This window comes from Miscanthus floridulus, chromosome 9 (assembly GCF_019320115.1).
Source record: "Miscanthus floridulus cultivar M001 chromosome 9, ASM1932011v1, whole genome shotgun sequence".
Classification (NCBI taxonomy): Eukaryota; Viridiplantae; Streptophyta; class Magnoliopsida; order Poales; family Poaceae; genus Miscanthus; species Miscanthus floridulus.
This window is the reverse complement of record NC_089588.1, coordinates 128,122,727-128,135,625: the sequence shown is the minus strand read 5'-3', so window position 1 is coordinate 128,135,625 and position 12,899 is coordinate 128,122,727. Positions and strand designations below refer to the sequence as shown.

The 12,899-nt window shown below is 43.0% G+C and overlaps 3 non-coding genes across 3 annotated transcripts; all 3 read right to left on the bottom strand.

The window, feature by feature from the left end:
• Positions 1-3,244: 3,244 nt before the first annotated feature.
• On the bottom strand, positions 3,245-3,318 carry LOC136484615 (small nucleolar RNA Z267). Its single transcript, XR_010766121.1, has one exon. It is a non-coding gene; the product is annotated as a small nucleolar RNA Z267 (small nucleolar RNA).
• A 103-nt stretch (positions 3,319-3,421) lies between these two features.
• Positions 3,422-3,499, bottom strand: LOC136484646 (small nucleolar RNA snoR122). Its single transcript, XR_010766148.1, has one exon. It is a non-coding gene; the product is annotated as a small nucleolar RNA snoR122 (small nucleolar RNA).
• Positions 3,500-3,571: 72 nt separating this feature from the next.
• Positions 3,572-3,661, bottom strand: LOC136484622 (small nucleolar RNA R44/J54/Z268 family). Its single transcript, XR_010766127.1, has one exon. It is a non-coding gene; the product is annotated as a small nucleolar RNA R44/J54/Z268 family (small nucleolar RNA).
• Positions 3,662-12,899: the final 9,238 nt, after the last annotated feature.

Here is a 12,899-nt window from a genome sequence, read left to right as displayed (position 1 = left end):
ATTGTATTAGGAAGATGCAAAAACACAAAATGAAAATTGATGTATTTGAATTGAATAGAACTAGTTAGATTATTACTTTATTAGTGACTTGCTGCATTGATGGAGGTAAAAGGAACAAATGTAGACACAAACAAGGTGAATCATCTGCATGTTTTTGTTGATCTTTTTTGTACTGCTCTTAGGATTGTTCGCTATGATACAAATATAGGGTAATAAGCCTCTAATGCCAAATCAAATTACAAATTCCTTAACTACAAAAAATGAGTAAATCTGGCCCAGTTAATTGATGTCATCATTTCGAGCATGACCTATTGTATTTGCTGCTAAAGATATGACTGCACTTCTTGTACAACTCATTTGTTAATGGCCGGGGTGAATTCTAAGCGTGCAGTAATGAATGTGTGTGTGTGTAAAGAGAGACTCTCCCTTTTGGGCCCTCAGGACCTTACAATGATACGACTGCTAATAACAGATGATATATCCTAGAAAATCTAGAAGCTATCTAAGATGTGATTCTAAACCATCTGTGATGGTGTATATAACAGTGGATGAAGTAGAAATGGAAGTAGACCCAATCATACAGAGCCTTAAAGATCTGTATGTAGCTCTAAAATGTTTTTTTATTGATGGTAACACTGAACTATCATTGAAGACATTCTATTTGATGATGGATGTATGGATAGTCTATTTTGAGGGTATCTTTATTAGTCATCATCATCCGTGTATATACTTGTATATGAATGTGATTCATGAACAAAGGTGGCCATTTTTAATCTAGTTTTAAAATGTTAGACAACGGGTGCGGCCGCTTATTGGGCCTTCATGTCTATATTTCGGCCTAGTGCCTATATGGCTAGGATAGGTAGATTGATCTCTATTAGGCAAGGATCTTGCTGATTGAGATTGATCTCTATTAGGCAAGGATCTCCGCTAATTGGTTCTGTTTCTATAAACCGGCCATCCTTGCCAATATATGTGTAACACCACATCTCCTATAATCAATTTATTATTCCTTCATGACTAATCTTAAAAAAACAAGTCTACACTGCACAAACCAGCTGGTAATAAAAAATTAGCATGTTATTTTAAATAAACTTAACTTCAAAAGTATACTTTAACACTAACACGCTATACAATAAAGCAAACTCAGCATTAGAAATAAAAACACTAAATAAGCATTATTTAGTTTATCAGATATGGCTATAAGCATGTAATATCTAGCGTATGAGAGCAATCGTGATTACTCTTCTTGGTCTCTTGTGTTTATAATAGTAGAACAGGTAAACAGAATGCCAAAACATTTCAAGTTATGTTGTATGTGATAAAATCGAAGGAAACTATGGAAGATAAATCCACATATAGTTACTCAGTCAACCCAATACTAGGCATAAAAATAGGACACCATCCAATGGAAAGAAGTGTGGTACCGGTTTGGCTGTTCATAGTTTGGACCAACATTGGCAGATGAGGAACTTGGTATTGCAGTATCAGAGCCTGTTGTTCTTGCTGGAAATAACAAGCATTTGGCAAATAAAATTAGTGTACAGCACTATGGAGTGGAAGTAAAATAAAACCTAGGATCCACCTTCCTAGGCATGTTCCATGACAATTATTGAAAATTAGGAACAATCATTAAAGTACCCTAGATATAAATAGTGGGTTAATTTATTTTTATATTATTGCTTACACTGGTAGATCGTTCTGTAGAAAGCATAGTCGTCTTTCCTAGAAATGGAACCTGGGATTGCCCTCCAGTTATATCCTGTCCTGAAAAGGGAGGAGGAAACATTATGATCTGCATCGATAATATAGGGGACAAAATAAGGCGGCGGCTAAGGCTGGCGTGGTACGGTGCACCTTGTGTACTACTAGAGTTCAAGCAATGTACTAATTGTTAATATTTACTGATTTTTATGTATACGTATGTGTGCAATAGAACGTGCACATCTCCTTGCACTCTTTGAAAAGTTACAGCAGGAGAAAAAGAAAAGAACTCCAAGCCTTAACTGAATCCCTCGGTTTGAGTTGAATTTGGGCATGATGGGTTTTCCACATTAGGCATTTCGCCATTTTCTTCTTGACGTTGCCCTACAAAAATGTTACTGGTTACAAATCCAATTGAAATTTCATCCTAAGAAAATACCAAAACTACGCACATCAAACTTTTATGCCAAAAGCGTGTCAGCGTAACTCTCTCTCTCTCTCTCTCTCTCTCTCTCTCTCTCTCTCTCACACACACACACACACACACACACACGCACACACACGCATCTTAAACACAGAGAGAGTTATTTTCATAAAACTATATTTCTGGTGGAAACAGGAAACATTATTTTAGGTACCAGCTTCACAAAATTACATTTGTAATCTATGGTCCAATTAAGCAGTAATTGTGTGGAGTTTATAAATTCTAACAGTATGAAGTAGAAAAGGTTCCAATAAACTAAAATTAACAAAAGTTTCAAATTCAGAACAACTGAAGATGTACCATAGAATCTGGGAAAGAATAGTACTTACTTTGTCTGTTTGACCTGTTATGGCGCAAGTTGCTTTGTCTTGCTGGCCTGTCATGGCCCCGCACATAGAAAGGATTTGATAATCCTTCTAGAACTCGTTCTTCTGTTGGCGACACTACCATCACCCCAAGCCTAACCTTCTTGTTACTCGAGTTATTAAATATTGTAGAACCACTGTGAAGTTTAGCTCCATGAACAAGGTTAAACACTACTACACAAACTTTACTGGAGGCGGGCGTTTTCGGTTTCCCGCGGCGGGCAAAGCCGTCCGCCGCGGCCTAGATGCCACGGTAAATCATGGCTTAACCGCGGCGGGCGAAGCCGCCCGCCGCGGTTAACCGATTTACCGCGGCGGGCGGTGTAACGTGTCCGCCGCGGTAAATTATTTAAAAAAACAAAAAAAAACCCAAGAGCCCGTCAGTGAGCCCATTCTCGAGCCCACCGACGAGCCCGTTCCCAGCCCAATACCAGCGCCACCGCACCTCGCTGGATCTGCCGCCGGGGTCTCCTCCTCGCCGTATCCGCCGCCGAAGAGGTCATCCTCGCCGGATCCACGGCCAGGGAGGACGACCTCGCCGGATCTGCGGCCAGGGAGCGCAGATCGGCCGGATCCGCGGCCGTGGACGAAGAGGAGGCCGGACCCGCGTCGTGGACGACGAGGGCATGACACGAAGAAAAGATCGTCGAGATTATTGAACTGATAGGATGCAACAACAATTATTGAACTGCAAATGCCTCAGATTTAAGTTTATTTCACAGCGAAAATGCTACAAAGTATATTTAACACCATCATAGGCAATTTGCTCGAGATAACTTATCAGACCAAAGGAAAACAGAACCAGAAAGAGAAAAAAACAAACAAATTAATCAAATTCAAAAGAAAACAGATTGCAGATCTAAAAGTCTGCCTCAGTGGTAGTGACAATTTGTAGATCGTCATGGAACAATCCGATAATACGTGCATTTGTTATGCATCATCGGCAGCCAATTACCAGGAAGAAGAAACAGATCTCGGAAGAAATACAGAGAAACGAGATTTGGTTTTGGGGAAGCCAAAAGCATCAGAGAGATTCCCATTGAAGACTTAGTCTATCACGCCCAGAAAAGGGTTCTGATGTCCCTGTCTTGTTCTCATCACCTGCTCCCATCTAATCCCAATCCAAATCGCCAAGAAAAACGATCAAAACAGTAACCAAAGATCCGGAGAAAAATCGGAAGAACATGCTGAAGCAACACGGCACATCACGGATCGGAGCCGCTACCCGCAGGCCGAATCGAATCGAACGAGGCATGGGGAGGTGGCTGCGGGGGATGGGGTGGAGGAGCAGTGAGATAGTGGAGGGGATGGGGAGGGGGAGTGAGAGAAGAGGGAGGGGCGCTGCCCTGCTTGCCGGCTATGGAGAGGGAGAGGGAGAGGAGGGGCAGCGCCGCACGGGGAAGGACTGAGAGAGAGGGGAGGGCGACGACTGATTGAGTGAACGGGGATGAGTAAAACCCTAACTTTCGGTATTTATACAATGAGCGGATATTGGGCCCAGATGGGCTGCCTGCTGGGCCACTATTTACCGTGGCGGACCTTATAATATGCCCGCCACGGTAAATAGATTTACCGTGGCGGGCGTCTTAAGACGTCCGCCGCCGCGGAAAATAGGGTATTTTCCGTGGCGGACATCTTAAGACGCCCGCCACGGTAAATCTATTTACCGTGGCGGACAAAAACGTCCGCCTCGGTAAATAAAAAAGGCCCGCCTCGGTAAATCATGGCCATTAATCGCAGCGGGCAAAAATTGTGCCCGCCACGGAGGCTATTTTGGTGACGCTGCGCAAATTTGTTTTTGTAGTAGTGAAATCGGCTGTTACTCACTATTGATTTTACTGGCTGATCCGCATCTCCCATTGTAGGATTTCCTTCTCGTGCTTTCTTTACGTTGCTCTCAAAATCCTCTCTGGACCAATTGTATTGATTATCATGTTGATTGAACTCTGCATTAATGACAACCAACTCAACTGTTGCAGAAGCAAGGGGTCCATTTTCTACGGTTTGATCACTATTACTATCAACTAGAGCTACACTTATCTCTATGGATTGCCCCTTTTCAATTTTCTCAGCCACCTGACATCTGAATACCAATCGGTAGCTTGGTGACTTGATTTGACTCGGTTGTGATCTACAAAAGCAGAGGAAACTATGCTAACTTAAGAAGTAAAACAACATAGTAAAGCTAATAGAGTATAACTTTTCTGGGACTGTGCAACAGATTTGGCCAAGTCATGGTGGCGATATGAACTGTAAAACACTCTTTGATATGTATTTGGTCCTGAATGGAATGCTAATGGACCAGGGGTTTCTGGATCTCTCAAAAAAAAGCTACTAGAGTATACTGATTCTAATTCTAGTATATATCATTAACAAATTTAATAATAGCTTCAATAATTTACTCCTGGCACTGTGCCCTGAAAAAGGTTATATGAAGGTGCATAGCAAACAATACCTTGGAGCATGAGAATCATCACCACTTGTGCTGTTAGTATGAAGCTTCAGTTGTTTGCATAGATCATTGTGGCTTTCAGTAAGCTTCTCCAACTTTCGGGTTTGATCATTGTGACTTTTAGTAAGCTTGTCCAACTGTTTGCACAATTTACTAATGTCTTCCTTACTTTCAGTTAGCTGCTTCGATTGTTTTTGTATCTCCTCCTTGATCTCTGACAGCATCTGTATGATCACTTTGCCCTGAGAGCATGTTTTTTTTTTGGTTGCCCTGAGAGCATGTTAACTGTTAGCATGATTATTTTGTGGAATACAAAATTCTATCCAGACAGAGACTTTGTACGGTACCCCGGCCGGATACCTATTAGGAGGTAATAACTCAAATAAATCAGAGCTATTGATTTTTAGAGATTTATAAAATAATTAAATAACTACTAGTAGTGTGCCCCTGCTAACACTACGGTAAAATACAAAATAAGATAAAATTTGTTAAAAATAAAACGAACAATTAGATTCATTAACATTCATGTCATATATATTGTATAACCAAATATTTTTTATCACAATGGATGTCACATAACCACTGTACAAAAAGAAAGAAACATTCACTTAGTAACAAGTGATTTTGTGTAGTGGTAAGTGAATTTCACGTGAACCTTTAGGTCGCGAGTTTGATTCCTAGCTAGCTATGTCGAACGTGTGATTTTTTTTGCTATACATATCCTTAGGGGTCGTGGAAGAAAATATATACCCTCCTTGATGCTGTTGAAAATATAACCTCATCCTTTTGTCCTGCCAAACCCCAGTCCTTCCTTGAGGGTTGGCCGCCAAGAATGATTTCCTTGGCCCATATCATGGTTTCCTTAGGGTTTTGGCCCTCAATGGTATTCTATTTTGTGGTAGTGTAATGAGATAATTTTGCTTTTGTTGTGCTTAGATTATCGCCAACCACTTACCTTGTCTTTCTTGATAATGTTGAGCGCCTGTCAAAGGGACTTCTTCTTCCTCCTCCTCCCTGATCGGAGTGGATGGCATAAGTCTTGAGACTGCCGCCTGGTAGACAGAGGTGGTATTTGTGAGCCCAAGTGGGAGTCGGGCTAGGCTTAGACTGCAGTTGTCCGATGGCTTAGAAGCCGACTCAGAAAACTTGGTCATGTCCGAGTTGGACTCGAACACCTTGGGCTGTTTTGTGTCCAGGTAGGACTGGAAATCAAAAATTCACCAAAATTCTCGATGAGATCTTCCAGCGCATCTTGACGAAGAGCTGGATGAGTTTGACCTGCCGTGGTGTCCACGAGGCGACTACGAAGCTTGCCAGAGTTGTCCGCCATGCAGACCCAAGAACTGAAGGTGTATGTTGATCCTGCCGAGAACATCATGTCGATCTTGAGGTCCACCGAGCTTCCGATCGCTTTTTTTGTCGAAAGCCCCTACCTAGCATGCCAGCTATCGGTGTCTGACAACTGGCAACCTTTCTACCGGGTTACTCGAAACAAGGATTGGTCAGGCTTCGGTGTAATCTGAGCTCGTTGGCTAATGCAAGACAACAATTTATATAGGTTTAGGCCGCTGAATAGCGTAATACCCCACGTCATGTGTGGCGTATTAACTTGTGTTGGATTGCTTTGTACGATATGTTACGAGAGGGTGCTCCTACCTCTCTTTATATAGTCCAAAGAGTAGGCACATAAGTCTAGTCTTAGTCGGATATAATAGAAGAGTTCTAATCTGTAACACCCCAGGTGTTTGTCACTAGTTAAGCAATGAGTTTGAGCTCAACCATGACATGTTCAGTGGTGATGGAGATGTCAAGGTCAAACCTATGGAAATGAGCCCCAACCTAAACTCGGATATTGCACACTTGCTTTACATATAGGCCTTTTCAAGATATATGCTTGGCTGGTGTTATTGGAATATCTTCATATGTCTCACATCAATACCCATCTATATGGATCACTGGAAAAGTTTCATGAAGTTTGGAATAAAAAAGTCACATGAAATGATAAGTTATATCCTTATTGGAATAACTTTACTAAGTGCTTGAATTGCACTATTAAGTGAATGGAAGTATAGATCATCAACCAAACCTTGGTACCTTATCCAAATGACTCTAATTGAACTCTACAACAAAATTCATGAAGGTTTTGTGTTGAGCACATGTCAAGAAAAGGCCTCATTTGGTCGAAAACTCTAATTCTAGGGTTAACGAGATGCTGCTTTGACCAAAGTAAAAGAATGGTTTATATTCAAGATACAAGGTTTGACCTTAAATAAAAGTTGTAGTATAGTTTGTGTACTACAAACTTTATTTAAGGACCCAAGTCTAAATCTATCTCTAAGCTTGACAAACAAAGGTCACAAGATTGATTCTGCTGCAGTCTTCAGCACTTAGAATTATTCTAAGTCTGGAGTTTCGCTAAGCAACAACATCGACATCCCGCGTTCTCCAAATTTTGCTAAGCAACTTGAGTTGGTCCAAAAAATAAAAGTTGAAGGTTATATTATGGAGAAGAGCATACAAAAAGTTGCACTGAGTTTGACCGAGTTTTGACCTTTGAAAGCGAGCTTCCGTGATCACCGTTGTTGTGTTGGCACTACTGTCTTGGCAACTATTTTACCGCTAATCCATTGCTCTAATGACCCGAGTGCCTTAATAGAAAATATAGAGCGGGTCCAGGTGAGAAAACTTCATTTTTGGCCCATTCGCTGATTCGGCCCATAGACGGCCCAAATCTGCTCCCACCTTGCCCACCGCGACGCTCACCACGTGTTTGACGCTTTGCCGACGTGGTCTTCTTGCATGGACGCTGCGCGCCCTCTCCCTTGCTGCGTGCCCTCGCATCCCTGCGGTCGCCTCGCTGCTTCTCCACGCGCGCCAGGCCGATGTGGATGACCGAGCTCACTCTCTCCCTTGCACCCTCGCCTCGCTGTTGCTCGCGGACGCGCTCAGCCATGGCCGCCATGGCCGAGCTCGGCCTCGCCGCGTCCCCGCTGCTCAGCCCTTCCTCTTTCCAAGCCGACAGTGCCATCATATTCCTCTCACCACGCCGCCCCTCCCGCACTCCCCCGTCGGCCATGCCATGCCCCGCAGCGCTGGTGCCGCCTGCCGCCATCGCCCAGGCTGTCGGCGTGCGTGGCCAGGCCGCGTCGGGCTTCCGCGGAGCAAGCTGCGGTCACCTACGAGTGTGCACCAACCTCCTGGTCCTTCCCCACCATTCCCCCGCCGCCGCCGGCCCTTCTCCGGCCGCCACTGGCCGATTCCCCGGCGTCCTCTGTTCAAATTCGCATCAGGGACCCCGTACTAGAATTCGACAAAGGGAAGGGGTCTAACTGAAAAGTCTATGACTTAAATGAATAGTGCCGATAAGGACCTATTTGCAGTAAATTTGCTGAATCTTTGAAAATTCATAGTAATTCATAGGAAATTGGTAAAATAGAAAATGAGGACTTTTTGGAATCCTTGTGAAATTCTCTATGCACTAGATCTATAAAATGGCAGGTTTTAGTTTAAATATTTTGCGGAAAAATAGATTTGTGCAGTAAGGTTGTAATGCTAGTTGAATTTGTTATTTTCCATAACTGTAGATCTAGGGCTCCAAATGAAGTAAAATTTTTGTGGCATGCTACTCATGTAATAGTTGATGTGTGGTAAAAATTTCATGAGTATTGGATGAAGTATGAGTGAGTTATTGGTTTATCTCGCTCTCACATGATTTCTTGCAATAGTAAATTATCTTTTTGTAGAGGCAGCTATACTTATGCAAATGGTATGAAATTTGTACAGTAGACTATTGAGAGGATATGTGAGCTACTATAATTTTTGTAGAATTTATTGTGCATTTTTTGTATATGTTCACAAATACACCTTGATGTCTAAATAAATTAAGAAATGCTTTAAGAAAATTTATTTAGAGGTGAGCACCATGCTTTATGGTGTTCTTTAGTTATGTGTGACATGTTGGTAAAGTTGGTTTTGCCCAATTATGTGTTTGCAACATAAGTTAATAATTATTTTCTTGCCGATGTGGTTTATGGACAGATCTGAGAACTTAGCAAAGTTCTTCATGATAATGTGCTTTGTTGTGAAACTTGTTTATACAAAAGTTGTAGATAATTCATGTATCTAGCATCTATTAAAATTTGGTGTCATTTGGTCTATAGTTTAAGAGTTACAGCTGTTTAAAGTTGGGTTACAGAATTGATTGCTCTCTGTCTTGTTTAGAACAGTTTCTGTAAATGGGTATATTTGACTTAGTTAACTTGAGAATCATGCGAAGATGATTAAAGATGAATTGTAGAAAATTTCATAATATTTCCAGAATGTCTTGTTGCATGGCTATTGGATTTGTATAACTCTAGTTATGATCCAAACATGAAGCTGTTGTTTCCAGTCCAGAAATAGACATATGCTAGTTGTGGTTGTTTACTCCATGTGTTGCTAAGTGTGGCTTACGCCCTTGTTGATGGTCAAGTTATGATACTTGTGACCTTGTTGAACTTGTGTCATGCTTGATGTGCTTGCTCTCTATAGTTAGTTGTGTGATGTTAGTTAAATAGCTATTGGTGTCTATGTCTTGCATAATCTTGTGTTTGTCTTGAATGTTTATGTGATGCCTCTTGTATTACCATTCTTCATATTCATGCACTTGCATCTTGCATCTCATCTAGGTGCGCTAGATGAACCACGTGAAGGACGTGATGTTGGAGCCGAAACCAAAGACGGTGTATGGTGGACCTATCCTGAAGGTGGAAGGACTGGACAAGTGCTAGGATGGGAGATGCTCACTTAGCGAGTGTCGTCTAACTAACACTGACTCAGTGTGGGATCCCAGGCAAGCCCCGGAGCATCCTAAGTCTCATACTTTATAAAAGTAATTCTTCCTATATATGAGTTTATATATTGTTGCATTAAGTTGTAGGAGTTGATTGAAACCGTTGATGCATTTATTACTATCCTTGCCTACCTTATTACCTATTTACCCTGTTAGGTCAGGATCGAATAACTGCTTAGCTTTGCTTAGACCGGTAGCGATCGGTGATATCCGGTCACCTACATTTATAGGTGGTTACTGGAAGAATTTAGCTATGGAAAGAATGATATCCTGGAATTAACCATGTGAGATGGATAATTAGAGACCGGACGGAAAAAGTTGGAGGCAACCAGACAGGGTTCTGGGGTGCTGTTAGTTTTTCGTCTATGTCGATTAAGGACCGATCGTTGCTCGTCCCTCTTGTCATGTTGAACGCATGCCTCACATTTAGCTGGCCAAATAAAGTACCTTTCGACCGCGAAGCTAGTGATACTATTCGAGCCGAGATAAACTTGGATTGGCAGACTGGTGCTTAAGGGGGTATGACGGGGACGCGAAGAGTGAGCCCAAAGTGCGTCCTGGCTGTCGGGCGGTCCCTGGGTAGTGCGGTCCCGGACTGTTATCCCACGGCTACTTGGAAAGTGTCATTGGTGATCTGTAGCTCACTTGATCGGTGAGTGTGGTTTGTGTGAGGAATAAATCACCAGCTGGTTAGGAATCGATTCGAATCGCCATCGCTCCTGGATAGTGAGCACTTGACTCGAGCTACGGCATCATAGTAATTATTATGGAACACTAATGGTTATCTTGATGGTATGAGATATGCTAAATCTAAGTTGGTAACTGGATGTTATTGGTTAATCAAGTGATTGCTATAGTACAGGTGCTTACCTAGATGGATAGGTCATAATAAAGATGATGCAAAGTACTTAAAATGGTTCCTTCATGATAGCTTATGCTTTTCGCAAATAAGTCAGCTAGCCCACTAAAGAAAGCCTTGCATAATCCTTGGTGCCATTTGTTTTGGTTTCCAACGGGTAAGTCTGGCTGAGTACATTCGAGTACTCAGGGTTTATCCCACTATGTTGCAGGTGAAGTTCTTGGCCTACTGAAGATGGTGGATAACCGCCGGTGGGCTCGGTGATTCTATAGTTACTTCTCATCTATATGCTTTTGTTGGATGATGTCACTTATGCTAGCAATATATATGGAACTTATATTAATGTAATCATTTGAAAGCTATGATTGTTTTCACTAAGCGGTTTTGAAACCCAAACTTATACTATTATTTGTGAACCCAATTGTAATATTATTTTTGCTGCAACTCTGCGTATATGATGTGTATTTTCTTAATCACGCGATCTTGGTTGTGATGTTGATTTACCGAGGTCTTTCGGGACACTCGGCGGACTACCGGGTTTATATGAGTGAAAGTATGTGTGTGTCAACATGTTAGCGGGGACAGCCGTACTTGATCTTGTATAAATTGGGCGGTTCTGTCACATAATCATATTACAGAGACTTTCCTATAATCTGACTAGTTCGATCCTTCTAGACTAGGAAGCCACACCACCTTGTTTCGTGTCTTCCGGGCAGACCATGGGCTGACCCATCTCCATCAACCGGCCCCTTCCTTGACTCCAGCCGCCTGTCCGATCCCTCTCTGGCCCCATCCACCATCATCGCGGGTACCTCCGCCCCAGTCACTTGCTGCACAAGGTCGTGAGCTCCGCCGAGCACAAGAGCTCCTCCGTCCTCCCCACTCTGGCGATCCCCTCTCCCCACTCCGGTGAGCCCTCATCCCCACCCCTAGCGACCCTCCCTAGATCTACGACTATTTCGCCAGCGCCGCCTCTCCTCCCCTCTCCCTCCCGGACGCAAGTAGCAACAAAGGAAGCCGGCGAGCACATGAACGCGAGATCCACGCTCAACTTCGGCAAGCAGGCAAGCAGAGGATGGTCGCTGCACGTGGGCTATGTGTGGGCGTGAGCTCCGTCGCGCATGGGCTCCACCGCAGGCCTACAGTTGGCCTACGAGAGAAAGGAGCTGTGTGTGAGGCTGACGAGTGGGGTCCATTTGTAAGTGAGAGAGTCTGACAGCAATTTTTACGAAAGCCACAGCTGCTCAACCAAACGGCTTTCGGCTTTTCTCATAGCCCACATCTCACAACGGCTTTTCCACAGTCCACAGCCCACATCAAGTTTTCCAAAAGCTACAGCTCAACCAAACAGGACCATAATGCCTCCTATTTGCCTAGAATCCATGCCTCCATGTTCATTTCATCTTCTTGTGAGAACCGAGCGGGGCTCGGTTGGTCAGCTGAGCAGGGGCTTAGACTGCCCACCCACGGTTCGAGCGTTGGCTCCCGGGAGGCGCCTCACCTTTCTTCTTAAGAGTATCCAGGAGACTCCCCCGTGTGTTCAAAAAAAAATCTTCTTGTTGTACTATAATGGGAGTGGTTTGGAATATGCGTGTTAAGTGGATGACAGGCCCCCAACCAAGACCTGAGCAAATCTAACCTGGCCCGTGTGCCTTATTGGATATGGCATGGACAGAGATATTGCTACCCATAAAAAATCAGCTCACCCTGAACCTAGGCCAAAACGATACATTTTTACACTAAAAACTTGTGAGTGGACCCTCTAGGTCCAAGCCTAGGCCTTGTTTAGATTGCAAATTTTTGCAATCTGGACACTGTAGCACGTTTCGTTTGTATTTGACAAACTTTGTCCGATCATGGGCTAACTAGGCTCAAAAGATTCGTCTCATGATTTATAACCAAACTGTGCAATTAGTTATTTTTTTTACCTACATTTAATGCTCTATGCATGCGTCCAAAAATTGATGTGATGAAGAGAGAGTGAAAAAACTTGGAACTTTGATGTCATCTAAACAAGGCCCTAGTCCAAACCTACCCAATGGAAAGATCTGTGTCAAAACCTACTCAATGGAAAGATCTGGACACCCAATAGAAAGATTTTGTGACAAGATCTTTTCATTGGGTAGGTTTGGACTAGGCTTGGACCTACCCAATCAGGCTTTCGCAGGCCTAGCCCGAACTGACTTTTGCTCGGGTATAAAGTA